Genomic DNA, 21,545 nt, shown 5'->3' with positions numbered 1-21,545 from the left:
CAGTCTCTGATGTCCAGCTGCTTCTCTTCTCCCCTTCTCTGCCCTCTGCCAGTCAGGTCAGGGGTTTTTATGGGTACAGGATGAGTGGCAGGGTGGGTCATGGGCGGTTTTGGAAAAGGCAACTTTCAAGTGGGAAAACAGGAATGCATGTTCTCATTTTGGGCCAAGGTTCCAGGCTTGAGGGTAGGGCTTTACCAGGGACCCTGCCCTTTTCTGCCTACAATTTCTCTGACTCCTGTCCCTATCACTGGCATACTACAGATCAGCATTATTTTGAAGACAAAAAGAGATTTCTGGGTAACACAGGAATCTTAGGGCTCTGAGTTCCTTATAATTTTCAAAAGGAGTTTTGATCTTCTAGGGAAAGAATTTTGGCTGTTTGCCTTATACTATGGGTCTTCACTTTGATTATAATTCTATAATTTGAATCATGAATTGGTGATTTGAAAATGGCTTCTCTGGAGTTTGATCTGGGACCTAAGGACATAATCACTGATTTTAATGATGTTTTGATACTTTATTAGACAGTGATACCATTTTCTTTCATTTTCCTTTTTTTTTTTTTTTTTTTTGAGAAAGGGTCATACTGTCTCAAAGTGTCTTGGAGTATGGTGACGTGATCGTGGCTCACTATGGCCTTGACTTTTCAGGCCCAAGCAATCCTCCCACCTCAGCCTCCCAAGAAGCTGAGACCACAGGCACAGGCCACTACACTTGGCTAAATTTTTTAGTTTTTGTAGACAGGGTCTCACCATATTGCCCAGGCTGGTCTTGAACTCCTGGGTTTAAGTGATCATCCCACCTTGGCCTCCCAAAGTGCTGGGATTACAGGCATGAGCCACTGCACCCAACCTGAGGCCATTTTTCTTTTCTTTTTTTTTGAGATGAAGTCTCACTCTTGTTCCCCAGGCTGGAGTGCAAAGGCACAATCTCGGCTCACTGCAACCTCGGCCTCTCAGGTTCAAGTGATTCTCCTGCCTCAGTCTCCTGAGTAGCTGGGATTACAGGTGCCTGCCACCACACCCGGCTACTTTTTGTAGTTTTAGTAGAGACGGGGTTTCACCATGTTGGCAAGGCTGGTCTCGAATTGCTGACTTCAGGTGACCCACCCGCCTTGGCCTCCTAAAGGATTGGAATTACAGGCGTGAGCCACCGCGCCCTGCCACCTGAGGCCATTTTTCTATAGAACCCTTCTGTAGTCAATTCCCTGCCTGGAACTTCTCTCCCCAAACCCAGAAAAATGTTGAAGCCACCATTGCAAAATTGTAACTGAGCTGACCTAACCAACTCCATCTTGCTTCTAACCTCCAAGCTGTCCTTGTTCATTCTTGGGCATAGGCTGAACTAACTTTGGGAGGAACTTAGTTTATAGTTTAAAACAAAGACAATAACAGACCTTTCCCAAAAAAAACCCTCCTTCTTGCCTGGGGACTAGACTGCCTTTGTAGGATTAACAAATGAGCCACAAGATTAGAAATTATGGTTTAGGAGTCATGCAGCTGGAGGCTACAAGATGCTGACCCTCCCTAAACTGCTCCTAAGATTAGTGCTTGAGATATTTTGCAAACTCTGCCCTTGATGGATCAGCTGGCAACACCCAGGAAGATAAACTGGTTCATCTGACCTTGTGGCCCCACTCAGGAACTGACTCAGTGCAAGAAGGCAGCTTCAACTCCCTATAATTTCATCTCTGACATGGCCAATCCACATTCCCGGCTCACCAGCTTCCTCCCACCAAGTTGTCCTTAAAAACTCTGATCCCCTGGCCAGGCGTAGTGGCTCACACCTGTAATCCCAGCACTTTGGGAAGCCGAGGTGGGCAAATCATCTGAGGTCAGGAGTTCAAGACCAGCCTGGCCAACATGGTGAAATCCCATCTCTACTAAAAATACAAAAATTAGCCGGGTGTGGTGGTGTGTGCCTGTAATCCCCGCTAGGTGGGAGGCTGAGGCAGGAGAATTGCTTGAACCTGGGAGGCAGAGGTTGCAGTGAGCCGAGATTGAGCATTGAGCCACTGGATTCCAGCCTAGGCAACAGAGCAAGACTCTCTCACCAAAAAATAAATAAATAAATAAATAAAAACCTCTGATCCCCAAATGCTCGGGAAGACTGATTTGAGTAATAATAAAACTCCAGTCTCCTGTACCAGCTCTGTGTTAATTACTGTCTCTATTGCAATTCCCCTGTCTTGAGAAATCAGCTCTATCTAGATAGCAGGCAAGGTGAACCCACTGGGTGGTTACAAATTCTCTAAAATCAACTAATACTATTGATTGATTGATTGACTGATTGAAACAGAGTCTCACTCTGTCGCCCAGGCTAGAGTGCAATGGCACGATCTTGGCTCACTGCAACTTTAACCTCCCAGGTTCAAGCGATTCTCCAGTCTCAGCCTCTTGAGTAGCTGGGATTACAGGCACTCACCACCACGCCCGGCTAGTTTTTGTATTTTTAGTAGAGATGAGGTTTTGCCATCTCTACTAAAAGATGAGTATGTTTTACTCATGCCATGAGGTAAAACATACAACTCAATCATATTGGCCAGGCTGGTCTCGAACTCCCGACCTCAAGTGATCCACCTGCCTCGGCCTCCCAAAGTGCTGGGATTACAGGTGTAAGCCACCAGCTCTCAGCCTCAACTAATATTAGAATTTATTAATCCCTATTAATTTTTTTTTGCAGAGATGGTATCTCACTATGTTGCCCAGGCTGATCTCAAACTCTTGGCCTCAAGGGATCCTCCCACCTCAGCCTTGCAAACTGCTGGGATTACAGATATGAGCCACCACGCCCACGCAAATGCTATTTTCCATACTTGGCTGAGTAATAAAGTAACTTAGGAGATAGTTTTCATTTCTGATGGGCATTGGTTGACTGCACACACTATAATTTAGTCTTTTTTTTTTTTTTTGAGACACAGTCTCGCTCTGTCACCCAGGCTGGAATGCAGCGGTGCAGTCTCTGCTGACTTCAACCTCTGCCTCCTTGGTTCAAGGATTCTTCTGCCTCAGCCTCCCAAGTGGCTGGAATTACAGGTGTGTGCCACCGTGTCTGGCTAATTTTTGTATTTTTAGTGGGAACCGGGTTTCGTCATGTTGCCCAGGCTGATCTTGAACTCCTGATCTCAAGTGATCTGCCCACCTCAGCCTCCCAAAGTCCTGGGATTACAGACATGAACCACTGTACCCGGCCCTAATTCAGTTTTCCAATCATGAGTTATAGGTATAATGTTTGTATTAAATAAGTAAAAACCACTTATTCTGATTTTAAAAAGTACCAGCTAGGGTGGTGGCCCACACCTGTAACCCCAGCACTTTGGGAGGCCAAGGTAGGTGCATTCATTGAGCTCGGGAGTTCAAGATCAACCTGGGTAATATAGCGAAACCCCATCTCTACAAAAAAATACAAAAATTAGCCAGGCATGGTGGCATGCACCTGGAGTCCCTGCTACTGGGTGACAGAGCAATATCCTGTCTCAAAAAAAAAAAAAAAAAAAAAAAAAAGCCTTAGAATGCTAATCATTACTTTCATATTCCCTTGGTATTTTTTTCTTTTCTTTTTTATTTATTTTTATTTTATTTACTCATTTTTTTTTTAAGACAGAGTCTCCCTCCTGCCACACAGGCTGGAGTGCAGTGGTGCTATTTTGGTTCAATGCAACCTTACCCTCCTGGGCTCAAGTGATCCTTCCACCTCAGCTTCCTGAGTAGCTGGGACTATAGGTGCACCCCACCACACCCTGCTAATTTTTGTATTTTTAGTAGAGATGGGGTTTTGCCATGTTGCCCAGGCTGATCTCAAGCTCCTGGGCTCAAGTGATTGGCCTGCCTCAGCCTTCCAAAGTGCTGGGATTATAGGCGTGAGCCACCCCACCTAGTCTGTCTTCCTTTTTCTTTAGGAAAATATTTTTATTATTTCATTTTTGATCTCTTAGCCTGTTTGTATCTAGTCATATTAATTGATTGTATGATAGCATTGGTGAACTCCAAGTGGTTTGGATGATTTCCACCTTCTCTCCATGCACCTTGGGTTTGGATTTAATTTGCTCTTTTAGCAGGAAAATACAGCAAGGGACATAGCCAGGATGCCCAACTATTTTCATGAAAGAGGATAAAGTTCCCTTTACCGAACAGGATTGAGATAATCAGGAGTTTGTTCTTTACCCTGAAATCCAAAGCCTGGAATCCTGGGCCAGGCCGGAAATATGAAATGCATGATTAGGAGAGTGAGTGAGCAACAGGGCATGGTGGGGGCCTGTGCTGGGTTGGGGTATGCATTCCAAAGTCAATACTTTTTTTTTTTTTTTTTTTTTTTTGTGACGGAATCTCGCTCTGCCGCCCAGGCTGGAGTGCAGTGGCGCCATCTTGGCTCACTGCAACCTCCACCTCCCGGGTTCACGCCATTCTCCTGCCTCAGCCTCCCAAGTAGGTGGGACATCAGGCACCCACCACCATGCCTGGCTAATTTTTTGTATTTTTAGTAGAGACGAGGTTTCACTGTGTTAGCCAGGATGGTCTCGATCTCCTGACCTCGTGATCCGCCCGCCTCGGCCTCCCAAAGTGCTGGGATTACAGGCGTAAGCCACCACGCCCGGCCCAAAGTCAATACATTTTTTAAAAAAACCTCTCCAGTGGCTAAGCCCAGCATTGTTATATGATTAATAAATAAAATATTGACATCTAGGGTTGACAAACCTAATACTTTTTCCTGAAATTTTCAGTGCTGTCTGTGAGTATATTTGCACTGTTATGTGCCAGCAACTGTGCACATAACAACTGGTATGATCAATAAGACATAGTCCTCACCAGGGCCAGGTGCAGTAACTCATGCCTGTAATCCCACCACTTTGGGAGGCTGAGGCAGGCAGATCACTTGAGGTCGGGAGTTTGAGACCGGCCTGGCCAACATGGAGAAACCTCGTCTCTACTAAAAATACAAAATTAGCCAAGTGTGGTGGTGCATGCCTGTAATCCCAGCTACTCGGGAGGCTGAGGCAGGAGAATTGCTTGAACCCGGAGGTGGAGGTTGCAGTGAGCTGAGACTGTGCCACTGCACTCCAGCATGGGCAACAAGAGCGAAACTCTATCTCAAAAAATAAATGAATAAATAAATAAAATAAAATAAAATAAAAAAGATCTCCTTGCCTTGAAAGCCTGCTTATAGGAAAGCAAAATAGAGATATAACAGATAAAGGCAAGGAAGTGTTAGTCGTCACTCTCGTTTTCATATTATAAGTAAATAACAAAGGTAGGGTATGAGCCAGCAAGTCAGGAGCAGAACAGAAAGCAAAAGCATAGCCTCTAATCTTCCCCCATCTAAATCATGCACATAATTAATTGGGTGTCATTGCCAAGAACCCCTGTCTTCCTGACTCCAGTCCTAGCTCATTTTGGCTGGCTTCCAGCCTGGAGTTGGCAGCTGGGTTTTTGAGCCTGGTGTGTGGTAACCACGCTGTTAGAGCTCTTTTATTCACAGGAAGGATATACCCGGCAAACAGCAGCTCATTCTGTAGACAGTCATCAATATTTTCACTAAAATGATAAAATGATAGCCAGTGAATTGTTGAAACATTTAAGCAGTAGTAAGAATTCCCTTGGGGAATCCATTTTAATACAGAATGCACAAGACTGAGAGGCATTTGGAAAGATACAAAAAATTAATCATAATAACATTATTATTCATCATCATAATAAATGGACCAGGGAGGAAACAAAATGGCTCAGTTCAATGTTTTCTGAAGTAACTTTGGCTTCTTAGTTTTATAAGGGTTTTTTTTTTTGAGACGGAGTTTCACTCTGTCACCCAGGCTGGAGTGCAGTGGCACAATATTGGCTCACCGCAACCTCCGCCTCCCGAGTTCAAGCGATTCTCCTGCTTCAGCCTCCCAAGTAGCTGGGACTACAGGCGCCTGCCACCACGCCCGGCTAATTTTTTGTATTTTTAGTAGAGACGGGGTTTCGCCATGTTGGCCAGGCTGGTCTTGAACTCTCGAGCTCAGGCAATCCACCCGCCTCGGCCTCCCAAAGTGCTGAGATTACAGGTGTGAGTCACCACGCCCGGCAGTTTTATAAGGTTTTGATTTCTAAAGAGTCCATATTACATATGCCTTAAAGAGCTGCAATTGGGAGGCTGAGGCAGAAGAATGGCGTGAACCCAGGAGGCAGAGCTTGCAGTGAGCCGAGATCGCACCACTGCACTCCAGCCTGGGTGACAGAGCGAGACTCTGTCTCAAAAAACAAACAAATAAACAAACAAAAAAAAGAGCTGCAATTATGTTACATTGTGTTAAAGGTGGTAATTTTTCTTTAGAGCTTCATTGGGCCGGGGGCGGTGGCTCACACCTGTAATCCCAGCACTTTGCAGGGCCAAGGCAGGTGGATCACCTGAGGTCACAGGTTCAAAATCAGCCTGGCCAACATGGCAAAATCCCATCTCTACTAAAAATACAAAATTAGCTGGGCATGGTGGTGCATGCCTGTAATCCCAGCTACTTCAGGGGCTAAGGCAGGAGAATCGCTTGGACCTAGGAGGCAGAGTTTGCAGTGAGCCGAGATCACGCCACTTCACTCCAGCCTGGGTGACAGAGTAAGACTCCATCTCAAAAAAGTGGGGGGAGAAAAAAGCATTAATATGTTTCTTAATGAAAAAGAAGAGCCAGCCAAGAGTGGTGGCTCACGCCTGTAACCCCAGCACTTTGGGAGGCAGAGGTAGGCGGATCACCTAAGGTCAGGAGTTCGAGACCAGCCTGACCAACGTGGTGAAACCCCACCTCTACTAAAAATACAAAATTTGCCAGGCATGATGGCGCAAGCCTGTAATCCCAGCTACTCGGGAGGCTGAGGCACGAGAATCACTTGAACCTGGGAGGCGAAGTTTGCAGTGAGCCAAGATTGCGCCATTGCACTCCACCCTGGGTGACAGAGTGAGGCTCCTTCTCAAAAAGAAAAAAAAAGGAAAAAAGAAAAGCCAGGCATGGTGGCTCACGCCTGTAATTCCAACACTTTGGGAGGAAGAGGCAGGCAGATCACCTGAGGTCAAGAGTTCGAGACCAGCCTGGCCAACACGGTGAAACCCTGTCTCTACTAAAAATACAAAAATTAGCCAGGCATGGTGGCGGGTGCCTGTAATCCAAGCTACTCGGGAGGCTGTGGCAGGAGAATCACTTAAACCCAGGAGGTGGAGGTTGCAGTGAGCTGAGATCATGCCACTGCACTCCAACCTGGGCGACAGAGTGAGATTCCATCTCAAAAAAAAAAGAAAAAGAAAAAGAAAAAGAAATAAAAAAGAAAAAGATTTTTTCTTTTTTATTTCTTTTTCTTTTTCTTTTTTTTTTTTTTTTTCTTTTGAGGCAGGGTCTGGCTCCCTCACCCACCCTGAAAAAGAAAAAGATGTAAAAAATTAAAAAATGATAACAGCCTTTCTCAAAACTAAACTGCCTTTGTAAAACTAATGAAAGGCCACAGGTTAGGAGGATGGAAGGGGTTAAAATTTGACTACGATGCAGATGTATTACAAATCTTTATTTTGGAAATCACAAGATTTGCGACTTCTCCAATTACTCCTGTAATTAACATCACTGTTGTAGAACCTAAGACTAGACTTTTGAGATGGCTTTTGAATTTTTTTTTTCTTTCTTTCTTTTGGAGACAAGGTCTCCCCTCTGTTGCCTGGGCTGTAGTGCAGTGGTGTGATCAGAGCTCACTGTAGCCGCAACCTCTCAGGCTCAAGCAATCCTGGCACCTCAGCCTCCCAGGTAGCTTAAACCACTGGGACATGCCATCACGTCTGGCTGATTTTTGTATTTTTGTAGGGACAGAGTTTTGCCACATTGCCCAGGCTGGCCTCAAACTTCTGGGCACAAGCAATCCACCTGCTAAGGCCTCCCAAAGTGCTAGGATTACAGGTGTGAGCCACCATGCCTGGCCTTTATTTATGTATTTATTTATTTATTTATTATTTGTTTTTGAGACAGAGTCTTGCTCTATCACCCAGGCTGGAGTGCAGCAGTGAAATCTTGGCTCACTGCAACCTCTGCCTCCCAGGTTCATGCAATTTTCCTACCTCAGCCTTCCAAGTAACTAGGATTACAGGCGTAAGCCACCACGGCTGGCTAATTTTTTATTTTTATTTTTTAGAGATGGGGTCTTGCTATGTTGCCCAACTGGTCTCACATTCCTGGTCTCCAGCAATCCTCCCCCGTCAGCCTCCCAAAGCATTAGGTTTACAGGCATGAGCTACCACACCAGGCCGTCCTGTAGTGTTAAATTCCCATTTCATAAAGGAAGAAATGGGTCAAGGAAGACCTTTTGATCTTATCATGTGAACCTTTCTTGTTCCAGACATTTGGATCTTATGATGGATTCAGGAAGTTGGAAAGCAATATACCCAAAAAACTGCAGCCAATTTAAAATTGGTTTAAAGGCTCACATTTGAGGCACTTAAATTGCTTTGGAAATCAGCAATTCCTTGGTCTTCTCCATATAGAATTAATCTTTATCTTTGTTTTGTTTCTTTTCTTTTTTTTTTTTTTTTTTTTTTTTTTTTTTTGAGACAAAGTTTTGCTCTTGTTGCCCAGGCTGGAATGCAATAGCGCCATCTCGGCTCACTGCAACCTCCGCCTCCTGGATTCAAGGGATTCTCCTGCCTCAGCCTCCCTAGTAGCTGGTATTACAGGCATGTGCCACCACACCCTACTAATTTTGTATTTTTAGTAGAGGCAGGGTTTCTCCATGTTGGCCAGGCTGGTCTCGAACTGCTGACCTCAGGTGATCCGCCCGCCTCGGCCTCCCAAAGTGCTGGGATTACAGGTGTGAGCCACCACGCCCAGCCTTTAGGATTGATCTTTATCTAAAAGAACAATCAATAGCAAACACTAACAATTTTATCACCTACATGAAGCCTAGGTAGTGCATACTATAATTTGGGAAATTGCCACATGGACTCAAGCCAAGGGAGTAAAAGGCATGGAAATCCTTTGAGTAGCAGGGCCACCAATGAGGTGCATAAAACACATAAAATTGACAGTGTTTGAGTCTGGTAAAAGATTCTCACAGTAGATCAATTGTGGAATATCTGAGGAGAATAGTCAAAATATTTTCATGAATTGGCCAAGAGATAAGTATATGTGATTACTCTTTTATCCAACTCATAATGAATACTTCTGGGAGAAGAATCAGTGCAAAACGAAGCTGATAATAGCTAAAACTGCCAAGGTAAGCTGTGCTATTACCCAAACATTGCTGGAAGAATCAATACTTTGTAACAAAATATAGACTTGCAAAATTGGATTCATGAAATAATGTGGCCACAGAAAGAAACTCACAATGGTGGAAGCTACAGTTGGTGGTTGGTTTAAAAAAAAAAAATCACTGTATTGGCTGGGTGCGGTGGCTCACGCCTGTAATCCCAGCACTCTGGGAGGCCGAGGCAGGTGGATCACAAGGTCAGGAGTTCGAGACCAGCCTCCCAACATGGTGAAACCCTGTCTCTACTAAAAATACAACAATTAGCTGGGTGTGGTGGCGGGCACCTATAATCCCAGCTCCTTGGGAGGCTGAGGCAGGAGAATTGTTTGAATCTGGAAGGTGGAGGTTGCGGTGAACTGAGATCGTGCCATTGCACTCCAGCCTGGGTGACAGGGCTAGACTCTGTCTCAAAAAAAAGATTCTCATAGTAGAGCAATTGTGGAATATCTGAGAATAATCAAAATATTTTCATGAATTGGCCAAGAGATAAATATAAGTGATTATTCTTTTTTTTTTTTTTTTTTTTGAGATGGAGTTTCACTCTTGTCGCCCAGGCTGGAGTGCAATGGCACGATCTCGGCTCACTGCAACCTCCGCCTCCCAGGTTCAAGTGATTCTCCTGCCTCAGCCTCCCTAGTAGCTGGGATTATAGGCATGTGCCACCACGCCTGGCTAATTTTGTATTTTTAGTAGAGACGGTGTTTCTCCATGTTGGTCAGGCTGGTCTCGAACTCCCGACCTCAGGTGATCCACCCGCCTCGGCCTCCCAAAGTGTTGGGATGATAGGTGTGAGCCACCACGCACGGCCTATAAGTTATTATTCTTTTATCCAACTCATAATGAATATTTCTGGGAGAAGAATCAGTGCAAAACGAAGCTGATAATAGCAAAACTGCCAAGGTAAGCTGTGCTATTACCTAAACATTGTTGGAAGAATCAATACTTTGTAACAAAATATAGACTTGCAAAATTGGACTCATGAAATAATGGCCGCAAAAGCCAACTCATAATGGTAGAAGCTACAGTTGGTGGTTGGTTTAAAAAATCCCTGTATTGGCTGGGCACGGTGGCTCATGCCTGTAATCCCAGCACTTTAGGAGGTGGATGTGGGAGGATCGCTTGAGCTCAGGAGTTTGAGACCAGCCTGGGCAACATGGAGAAGCTCCCCTTCACCAAAAATGGTGGCATGCACCTGTGGTCTCAGCTACTTGGGCGGCTGAGGTGGGAGGATTGCTTGAGCCTGGGAGGCGGAGGCTGCAGTGAGCTGAGATTGCATCACTTGCACTTCAGCCTGGATGACAGAGTGAGATCTCGTCTCAAAAAAAAAAAAATCACTCTATGATCCTGGGCAACATAGTGAGACTACATCTCTACACTCACGCACACACACACACACACACACACACCCCAAATTAGCCAGGCATGCTGATGTGCACCCATAGTCTCAGCAACAGAACAAGATCTTGTCTTGGCCAGGCCCAGTGGCTCACTCCTGTAATCCCAACACTTTGGGAGGCTGAAGCAGCAGATCACCTGAGGTCAGGAGCTTGAGACCAGCTGGGCCAACATGACAAAACCCCGTTTCTACTAAAAATACAAAAATTAGCTGGGCATAATAGTGCACATCTGTAATCCTAGCTACTTGGGACGCTGAGGAAGGAGAACCACTTGAACCCAGGAGATGAAGGCTGCAGTGACCCAAGATTGCACCGTTGCACTTCAGCATGGGGGACAGAGCAAGACTCCGTGTCAAAATAAATACATACATACATACATACATACATAAACCAGTAGCAGCAAAATTTTTACCAAAGATTAATGTTCACAATGTCACAGGCTGGGTGCGGTGGGTCATGCCTGTGATCCCAACACTTTAGGAGGCTGAGGCTGGAGGATAACTTAAGGTCAGGAGTTCAAGACCAGCCTGGCCAACATGGCAAAACCCTGTCTCTACTAAAAATACAAAAATTAGCTGGGCGTAGTAGCACACACCTGTAATCCCAGCTATTTGGGTGGCTAAGGCAGGAGAATCGCTTGAACCCAGGAGGTGGAGGCTGCAGTGGGCCAAGATTACACCACTGCACTCCAGCCTGGGTCACAGAGTGAGTCTCTGTGTCCAAAAAAGAAAAAAAAAAAAAGCCACTAGTCACTTGTAAAGGGTAGGATTCAAGCCCATGTCTGGCTTCTATGTCTAGAGTTTTTTGCATCAATATTGCTGATTTTTTTTTTTTAATTAAAGAGGCACAGCCTCCCTTTGTCACCCAGGCTGGAGTGCAGAGGTGCAATCATGGTTCATTGCAGCCTGGACCTCCCAGACTCAAGAGATCCTCCCCTCTAAGCCTCTGGAGTAGCTAGTGCTACTGGCTGGTGCCACCATATTCTGCCATATATCTGACATGGATATATATATATATGTGTATATATATATATATGTGTATATATATGTATATATGTGTATATATATGTGTATATATGTATATATGTGTATATATGTGTATATATGTATATATGTGTATATGTGTATATATGTGTATATATGTATATATGTGTATATATGTATATATGTGTATATATGTATATATGTGTATATATATGTATATATGTGTATATATGTATATATATGTGTATATATATGTATATATATATATTTATTTATTTATTTATTTATTTAGCTAGAATCACTTTTTTGTTGCCCAGGCTGGACTGCTACCGTTTTTCTTTCTTTTTTTAAATCAGGCAGCCTCCTGAGCCAGAGTAGGCTCAGACTCCCTACTAATGTTTTTCAAAAAATGATTGCATAAGGTGACATCCTGTGGTCCTGATTTCAGACAAATGAGGTAACGTATTTCATTATTTAATCAAGTACAATAATGAATGTTAAATATTTTATACAATTTAAAACATATGGAGCTCTTCTGGAAGTAATCAGTTAAGACCTAAATTGATCTGATTAACCATATGTTTGAAAAGTTATGGCTGGGAGCCATGGCTCATGCCTGTAACCCCAACACTTTGGGAGGCTGAGGTGAGAGGGTCTCTTGAGCCTAAGAGTTCAAGTTCAGCCTGGGCAACATGACAAGACCCCATCTATACAAAAAATAAAAAACAATTAGTTAGACATAATGGCATGGTGGCCCACACCTGTGATCCTAGCTACCAGGGAGGTGGAAGTGGGAGGAGCCTTTGAGCTCAGGAGGTCAGGGTTGCAGTGAGCTGTGATCATGCACTCCAGCCTCGGCGACAGAGCAAGACCCCGCCTCAAAAAAAAAAAAAAAAGAAAAGTTAACATTTCACAGACTGTTGGGAGAAAGGAATGTGGGAATGCATTACCTATATTCTAATTATCTATATTCTACTTCAGTATCCCAATCAGAACAGTGTGATTATGGAGTAATCTAAAATACATTGCATTATCAAAGAGTTTCTAAGCAAGGCTGTGTAAAATGGCATCTGTAGGAATTCCTTCTTCTCTTGGATGGGTATAGGTTTCTCTGCCAGTCTTCTTATTTATTTATTTTGAGATGGAGTCTGGCTTTGTCACCCAGGCTGGAGTGCAGTGGCACGATCTCTGCTCACTGCAACCTCTCTCTTCCAGGTTCAAGCGATTCTCCTGACTCAGCCTCCCGAGTAGCTAGGACTACAGGCGTGTGCCACCACGCCTGGTTAATGTTTTGTATTTTTAGTAGAGACAGGATTTCACCATGCTAGCCAGGATGGTCTCAATCTCCTGACCTCATGATCCACCCTCCTCGACCTCCCAAAGTGTTGGGATTACAGGTGTGAGCCACCGCGCCCGGCCTCTGCCGGTCTTCTAATGCTACTGGTTTGTTCCATATCTTTTAGAGCAAGCTTGTCCAACCCATGGCCCAGGGGCTACATGTGGCCCAGGGTGGCTTTGAATGTAGCCCAACACAAATTCGTAAATTTTCTTAAAACTTTATAAAATTTTTTTGCGATTTTTAAAAAGGTCATCTGTTATCTTTAGTGTTAGTGTAGTTTACGTGTGGCCTAAGACAATTCTTCTTCTTCCAGTGTGACCCAGGGGAGCCAAAAGAACCCTGTTCTAGACATTTCTCAGTCTCTGGCCATTGATGGCATCCTTTGAATATGTATAATTCTTCTGTCATTTCAAAAGGATTTAGGGAAGGAGCATGGATTAGGTCTATTAGCTGGAACTACAAACACTAGGCAAATAGCTTCACTAAATGGTGGTTATAGAAAAATAAAGATCTGGCTGGATGTGGTGGCTCACACCTGTAATCCCAGCACTTTGGGAAGCCGAGGTGGGTGGATCACCTGAGGTCAGGAGTTCGAGACCAGCCTGGCCAACATGCTGAAATCCCATCTCTACTAAAAATAAAAAATTAGCCAGGCATGGTGGCAGGCGCCTGTAATCCCAGCTACTCAGGAGGCTGAGGCAGGAAAGTCGCTTGAACCTGGGAGGTGGAGGTTGTGGTGAGCCGAGATAACGCCATTGCAATCCAGCCTGGGCAACAAGAGCTAAAGTCTGTCTCAAAAACAACAACAAAAACTCCATTTCAAAAAAAAGAAAAATAAAGATCTATAAACATTTTAAAGAAGCAAACTCTTATGAAAAAATTCATCACTGAAGTATGACTAACAGAGGAAATTCACTCCAAACTACGTAGGAAATGTAAGACCAGAAGGAATTTTAATTCTTTAAGAAATCTGGGATTAAAATGAGTACTATCAAAAAACTATTGCATCCTGAGCCTAGCATAAAGCAGGCACTTAATTATTTAACTGAATGGATGACATTGTCAGAAATTTTCTGGGATTGAATCCAAGCTAAATATCAAATGTGGTAGAGAACAATCCGATTTATAAAACCAGAAATTCTGCCTAAAGCTAGAGCTCATCTAATCCAAACACATTTTTAGTAGGCCCATTTTGAACCAGCGTGCAACTCGAGCTATTTCTCTACGTCTTGTTGTAAGAGAACTTCAACATCTCCTGAAAGGTGGTTCTTTTTAGTCGGTTTTTTGTTTTGTTTTGTTGTTGTTGTTGCGAGAGTCTAGCTGTCACCCAAGTAGGAGAGCAGTGGTGCAATCTTGGCTCACAGCAACCTCCACCTCCCAGGCTTAAGTTATTCTAGTTCCTCCGCCTCCTGAGTAGCTGGAATTACAGGCGCCCGACCACACCCGGCTAATTTTTGTATTTTTAGTAGAAACGGGGTTTCGCCATGATGCCCAGGCTGTTCTCAAACTCCTGACCTCAGATGATCTGCCCGCCTCGGGGTCCCAAAGTGCTGGGATTACTGGCATGAGCCACCGCACCAGGCCTCTTTTTACTTTTCAATATCTCACTTGATTTAAGTAAAAGCTGCTAATATAATTTTATATTGGACACTAACCAGAGGGTAACTTTGATACTGGTAAGGTAACAGTGTAAGTTAGGTGAGTCGCAAAGTTTTTTTTTGTTTTGTTTTGTTTGAGACGAAGTCTGGCTCTGTTGCCATGCTGGAGTGCAGTGGCGCGATCTCAGCTCACTGTAACCTCCACCTCCCAGGTTCAAGCAATTCTCCTGCCTCAGCCTCCCAAGTAGATGGGACTACAGGCGTGTGCCACCATGCCTGGCTAATTGTTGTATTTTTAGTAGAGACGGGGTTTCACCATGTTGGCCAGGATGGTCTTCATCTCTTGACCTCGTGATCCGCCCGCCTCGGCCTCCCAAAGTGTTGGGATTACAGGCGTGAGCCACCGCGCCCGGCAAGTTGCAAAGTTTCATAAGAGAACTTCAAGTGGCAAACGCTGATTAACTTTCTGGAGACCACCAAAGGAGAGGAAAAAAAAATTTTTTTTTTGATACGGTTCATTTTTTAGAAAATAAATTACAACTCTGGCAGGGAGAGTCAGCTTTCAAAAAAGTTCCTTCTGCTTTAATTTGCATACTTGTTAACCTGGGGATGTTGCTAGAGGCAGATTTGATAGGGTAGGTCTGGGATGGTCCTGGGAGTGTGCAATTCTGAGTTCTGGCAGGTGCTACTGGCTTGCCGACCATACTTTGCGTAGCAAGGGTATAAACTCTCATCCAGCTTAGGTGACTTAATAGTTTTCAACTAATGATTTGATCCAAGTGTGATTGTTGTTTTGCAACGAAAGAAAGTTTCCAGAAAACATCAGTACTGGTAATTTCCCCCGTTTTCAAATGGGGAAAAAAAATACAACTCTGAATTGTAGCTCCAGGCTCCATAGTCGGTTTTTGTTTGTTTGTTTGTTTTGTTTTTTGTTTTTTTGAGACAGTTTTGCTCTCGTCCAGGTTGGAGTGCAATGGTGGATTTCGGCTCACTGCAACCTCCGCCTCCCGGGTTCAAGCGATTCTCTTTGTCTCAGCCTCCTGAACAGCTGGGATTACAGGCATGCGCCACCACACCCGGCTTATTTTGTATTTTTAGTAGAGACAGGGTTTCACCATGTTGGCCAGGCTGGTCTCGAACTCTGATCTTAGGTGATCCGCCCGCCTCGGCCTCCCAAAGTGCTGTGATTACAGGCGTGAGCCACCGCGCCCGGCCCACGTGGGTTATTTCTAAGGCGGCTTTGATGGACCACAGTACACGCCTATGACCCCAGGGCAGCTCTCCAAGGTGTGGGCGCCGGGGTCGGCTGAGAAGGGCAGCGGGGACACTGGGGATGCCCGGCCGCCCTCTGCCGCCGACGTCAGCCCTTTCCAGGAACTCGCGGGCCCGCACCCCCCCGGCGCGCGACTGCCGATTGGCTGGGACGGCGCCGGGCGTGACGTCAGGGCCCGCCCCACCGCCCTCCGGCCCCGCCCCGCGGGGGGGTGGCCTGGCAGTTTGGTCTGGAGCAGCTGAAACCGGTTTGAGCGTGGCTGCTTCCTGCCGCTCGACGCCGCGGCAGGCCGCCTGGGGAGCGCTGGCTAGGCGCGGACGGCGGGCGCCCGGTACCTCTGCCCGCGGTCCTCGCTCTCGGGCGGGGCGGCGGCGACGCGGACCTGCGGACTAGCGAACCCGGCAGGTGAGGCGGCGAGCCGGGTGCGGGGGCCGGGCGGCCGCTCACGTGGCGGGCTGAGCTGTCAGGGCGGCCCGGGACGCGGTGGGGCGGGGGGCGTCGGGGCCGAGGCGCGCGCGGGGTCCTCGGGCCGGGCCGGCCACTGCCCGCAGAGGAACGGCGGCCGGGCGTTCGCTGCGCTAAATCGGTGGCTGGGACGCACTCTTCGACTTTTATTGTTCACTGCCGAGCTTCCGCTGGGCTGCCTGGGGCTTAGTTCCCTTCTGAAAAATAACGTGGAGCATTTGAGGCGTAGCAGGGTGCGTGGAGCATAGGGCCACTGCAAATATGCAGAGTACTGAGTCGGGGAACAAAGACACCAAAAATGCAGGTGAGGTCCTCTGGGGACATCCCCTGCCCCACAGCGGCCCCCTGGCTCACCGCCGCTCTCTGTCCCTAAGTTACTCATCGTGTTTTGACAACTGCTTATTTTCTGAAATTGCCTGGACACGTAGTCTAGGGCATGCTTGTATAATTCAGTTATTCCGAGGAACTAAAGTGCCTTTCCTAGGAAAAGGTTCCAGGAATAGTCATGAGTGCCCTCGATACAATTTTTTAGGTCTGCTTCCCCTTCTCTCCAAAGCTCAACTTTTCCCAAAGCTCTTCAGACTGCCTTGCTGAGGTAGGAGAGAGAGCCTCAATCACTTAGGTGTCCTCATCAGCCCTCTCCCCAGACTCCACTGGCTGGCTGGAAAAGAAATCGGGCATGAATTGTAGAGGATTATTCCACCTTAAGGCAGCTGTTAGTCTGATGTAGACCTGCATAGAGGAACTGATGGAACTGAGCAGGATGTTTGGACCTGATGTTTTTTCTTCATACTCTTCTGTCGCCTCCTCCCATTTCTGCACAGTTCTCACCCACTACTCTACCCCGTCATGCTTCCTCTTGCTACGTTTCTGACGAGTTGTGACTTAACTAAGAAATATTTACAAGGTATCAGTCTTTTTTTTTTTCAAAATTCCTAATGTCGTGGATACAAATAACACCAAGCAAACAAGCAGAACTGCACATGGTGCAATCCATTCCTGATTTAAGAACTAGGAAGAACCAAGAGCTAGAGAAAACCAGTATTCTAGACAAAATTTAAATCTGCAAAATAACGACGTGGGAAAGCTGGACTCTGAGAAATAATGACCACAAAAGAAAACTCATCGTAGCAAAGTGAGTAAAATTTGATACGTACATAAAGTACGTTGATGAATCGAATCTTTATGTATGAGTTAAAACAGGAAAAAAGGTATGAAACATACACAAGAGAATAATATCACGGTAAAATAAATGGAAAACATTTGAGAAAATGTTACTGCATTGTTTAGAAAGTTGATCAAGGAGTTAACTTGGCGTAATGAAACTTATTCCAGAAACACTTTTTTAATAAAGATCCATTAATATCTTAACATATTTGATTAAGATATTGGCTTCAAGTATATGGGAATCAGAATGACAGTCACAACTTGTCGGAAATGTAGCAAGGGTCGTAATGATGCTTCACCAAGATGAGCAAAAATTAACTCAGGGAAAGTTAGGCATTTTATATATTACTTTATTTAGCCAGTTAGGAGGATCAAAGCTGCCAAGGCCTGGGAAAGGGCAAGAAGAATTGGAAACAGCTTTTTTCCTTGAAAAAATTCGAAGGAAAACAGACATGTTCCTTGTAGCCAGAAAAACACTTTAGCTAAAAATATTTGACTTCAATTTAGCTCTAAAGTGAATGTCCCTGTACCTTGGTTTACTTCATATCCCTTTTGTTTCCCAGCCTGGTAAATCAGTAGTGTCACGTGTCGGGAAAGTTTATTTGAGGAAAAGAATAGAGTAAAATTTATTTTGGCAGGTAGTGTGAACTCTGAAATTTTTAAAAATGTGGATTAATTACCATGTTGTATTTTGCTAATTGCTTGAGTCTTTTAAAAAGGGTTATTTAAATACTACCCAGAATCTCAGATGAGAATGCTGTTTAGTGTTTCTCTTCAAAAAGTACAGAATAGATGTTACGTTTTCAAAAACCAAAAAGCAAAAGCCTGTCTCAGGAAGTGTAGTCTGTATGTGAGGTAATAGGCAAGTTGGTTAAATTATCTGGTCAGCTCATGTGCATACAATGACTAACATTTTTCATCTTACTCTTGTTTTTATGTATATCCAGAACTGACCTTCCCTTTCCAAGCTGTGATTTTTTTTTTTTCTTCCTTGTTTAGAAGAAGGTGTATGGGTGGGTGCATACATTTTTTGTTTCACAACACAGTCTTTTTACTTGGTCACTGCTGTTTTGGTGGTAACTGGATGCCAAAATTGTATACTTCAACACTGCACCAGACTTTTGGCCTCTGTCCAAAATCAAGTAAATTGCATTTGGAACAGCTCCTGAGGCTTTTATTTGGTATGGTATCAAATTTGGGGAGAGGGGGTGCTCAGGGTGGAAATCAAACCAGATTGCTTGACTTTGGTAAATCAAGTGGAAGATGATGCTTTGTTGACTTTTGGAGAGGTTTTCTGGGAGGTGTTTTTGTGCTTGTGTATATAGCTTTGTATAATACATTTACTGCAGCTGTTTACCGCTAAGTTACTGTAGTCACTCTTCTAAACATCTTTGAGAATAAAAGACTCAATTTCTGTAATCAGTTCGTTTCCCTTTTATTATATTTACTTAAGTTTTCCATTTGCTTTAATGCAGTAGAAATCTAGAGATAATTTTGTACTAGCTGTTGATTTTAGTACATAGGAATAATATCTGATTTCCCTTAAGTTGATTAAAATAGTTATTTAAAGTTAGTCAACAAATAGCAAAATACAAACTATTTAATCATGTATATGAGGTTGTCCTTAGTTGAGAACCGCGGCAGTAAACACCAAATGAAAGGGCACCTTATAGGTTAAGACTGAAGTGGTCATTCAGCCCTTTTGATGGGTGATGGAGTATTTGCTCTCTTAAAATTAATTCAGTAACTTAAATGTCAGGCTTTTTTTTTTTATTATTATTTTTATTTGAGACAGAGTCTCACTCCGTCACCCAGGCAGGAGTGCAGTGGCACAATCTCAGCTCACTGCAACCTCCGCCTTCTGGGTTCAAGTGATTCTCATGCCTCCCAAAGTGCTTGGATTATAGGCGTGAGCCACCACACGTGGCCACCATGTTTACTCTTAGATGCAGAAAGTAGAATAAGAAATTATTTATTTTAGAAATTATTTTGATGAAGGGAAGGCTTTTTTTTTCTTTTTCTTTTTTGAGATGGAGTCTCCCTCTGTTGCTCAGGCTGGAGTGCAGTGGCGTGATCTCGGCTCACCACAACCTCCGCCTCCTGGGTTCAAGTGATTCTCCTGCCTCAGCTTCCCAAGTAGCTGGGACTACAGGCATGTGCCACCATGCCCAGCTAATTTTTGTAGTTTTAGTAGAGATGGGGTTTCACTATGTTGGCCAGGCTGGTCTTGAATTCCTGACCTCATGATCTGCCCACCTGAGCCTCCCAAAGTTCTGGGATTACAGGCATAAGCCACCATGCCCGGCCTTTTTTCTTTCTTTCTTTTCTTTTGAGATAGAGTCTCGCTGTGTTGCCCAGGTTGGAGTGCAGTGGCATTATCTTTGCTCACTGCAACCTCTGCTTCCCAGGTTCAAGCGATTCTCCCGCCTCAACCTCCTGGGTAGCTGGGATTACTGGTGCCCACCACCATGCCCAGCCAATTTTTGTATTTTTAGTAGAGACAAAGTTTCACCATGTTGGCCAGACTGGTCTTAACTCCTGACCTCAGGTGATCCACCCGCCTCGGCTTCCTAAAGTGCTGGGATTACAGGCATGAGCCACCGTGCCTGGCCAAAGGGAAGGTTTTCACTAGTGTAGTGTTGGGTATTCTAACCAAAATGGTAGAGTTGCCAAATAGGGAATTTCATATCCGAATGTGACATGACTCCACATTGGTGGTCTTGCGCTCTGTGAGATGAATATTTGACAATGTACATTTATAAATATATATGTATGTATTCAGTGTTACATTTTATAATTGATGTAAATGTGATGATACATAGTTTATAGTTAACATGGAGCCTGGACTCTTGACCCTCATCTCAACCTGAGCCCTGTTGATGTTTGGAGCTGGACAATTAATTATTTGTGGAGGGCTGTTCTGTGTATTGTATGGTGTTCAGCAGCACTCCTTGGCCTTTACCCGCTAGATGCTAGGAGTGCCACTCCCAGTTGTGACAGCCAAAAATGCCTCCTGACATTACCAAATAATCCCCTGGAGGGCAGAATTGCCTTTGGTGAGAACTGCTGGTATAGATCTATCTACCTTGACTGGGAAGTGTGGTTAATTGTGTGTAGCAGTGTTCATTAAATGATTCAGGGGGAGGGGAAGGGAGCAAAGCAGAACTAGAAAAATGACTATGTAAGGTAGCTATGAAAGGTACTTTAGAATTGTTTCATAAGGTAATATATAAATGCAAATGAAATTTAAGCTGGTAGAGTAATGTACATGATGCAGAATAAAGATGTGATTGGAATTCTTGTAGTAACATTGGTGGGGGGGGCAAAGGTTTTTTTGAGGGGTCCTGGAGAAGTTACGATGTAGAATATGGTGTGTCTTTGGATGGAGTATGTTCTTTCTCCATTTAAATTATGTAAGTATCTCGAAGTTATTGTATGCACATGTGTGTATTAATCTATTTTTTATATTCCTTTAGGTACTTAAGTTAGTGGATAGGAAACAGATTCCTTTGACAGGGAAGAAATGAAAAAAAATTAGCTAGACAAAATGTGGATAAGTGGAAAAGAACTTCAAAGGCTTGGATTTTAGACTTCTTTCTTATTCTTTTTTTAATCTCCTTAAATTCCTTTTACTGTGGAGTTCAGATTTCTATAAATAATCAAAGTGATTCCAAGCCAGGGATGTGAGGAAGAATCCTAATTGACAAAATGGATATAAGGTCAATTAGATAGAATCATCAGGATTTGATAATAGGTTGTAGGTAGAGTTGAGACTGTAAATTTGAGCCTGTAGAACCTGAGTAATGATGGTCCTAGGGTTAATAAAGAGAAAATCTGAAAAGTTATTTGTGTAGAAAGTTTTTTCTTTTCTTTTTTTTGGGGGGGGAGGCAGGTGGGGGGCTCACCTCAACCTCCACCTCCCAGGTTCAAGCAATTCTCCTGCCTCAGCCTCCTGAGTAGCTGAGATTACAGGCATGTGCCACCACGCCTGGCTAATTTTGTATTTTTAGTAGAGACGGGGTTTCTCCATGTTAGTCAGGCTGGTCTTGAACTCCTGACCTCAAGTGATCTGCCTGCC

General features: G+C 44.3%; 1 protein-coding gene across 5 annotated transcripts in view; it reads left to right on the top strand.

Moving 5' to 3' along the window:
* Positions 1–16,005: 16,005 nt before the first annotated feature.
* GPCPD1 (glycerophosphocholine phosphodiesterase 1) overlaps positions 16,006–21,545 on the top strand; it is a 65,266-nt gene continuing 59,726 nt past the window's right edge. Inside the window, exons 1-2 of one of the 5 annotated variants that reach the window (XM_063659310.1) lie at positions 16,034–16,240; positions 17,215–17,435. The gene's annotated coding sequence lies outside the window, so the exon portion shown is untranslated. Of the gene's footprint in view, positions 16,241–17,214; positions 17,436–21,545 lie in introns of all 5 variants that reach the window. The other 4 variants (XM_063659309.1, XM_054467091.2, XM_054467090.2 and 1 more) reach the window with 4 other exon arrangements.

Source organism: Pongo pygmaeus, chromosome 21 (genome assembly GCF_028885625.2).
Source record: "Pongo pygmaeus isolate AG05252 chromosome 21, NHGRI_mPonPyg2-v2.0_pri, whole genome shotgun sequence".
Classification (NCBI taxonomy): domain Eukaryota; kingdom Metazoa; phylum Chordata; class Mammalia; order Primates; family Hominidae; genus Pongo; species Pongo pygmaeus.
The sequence above is the reverse complement of the archived record's forward strand: the minus strand, read 5'-3'. Positions and strand labels throughout refer to the sequence as shown.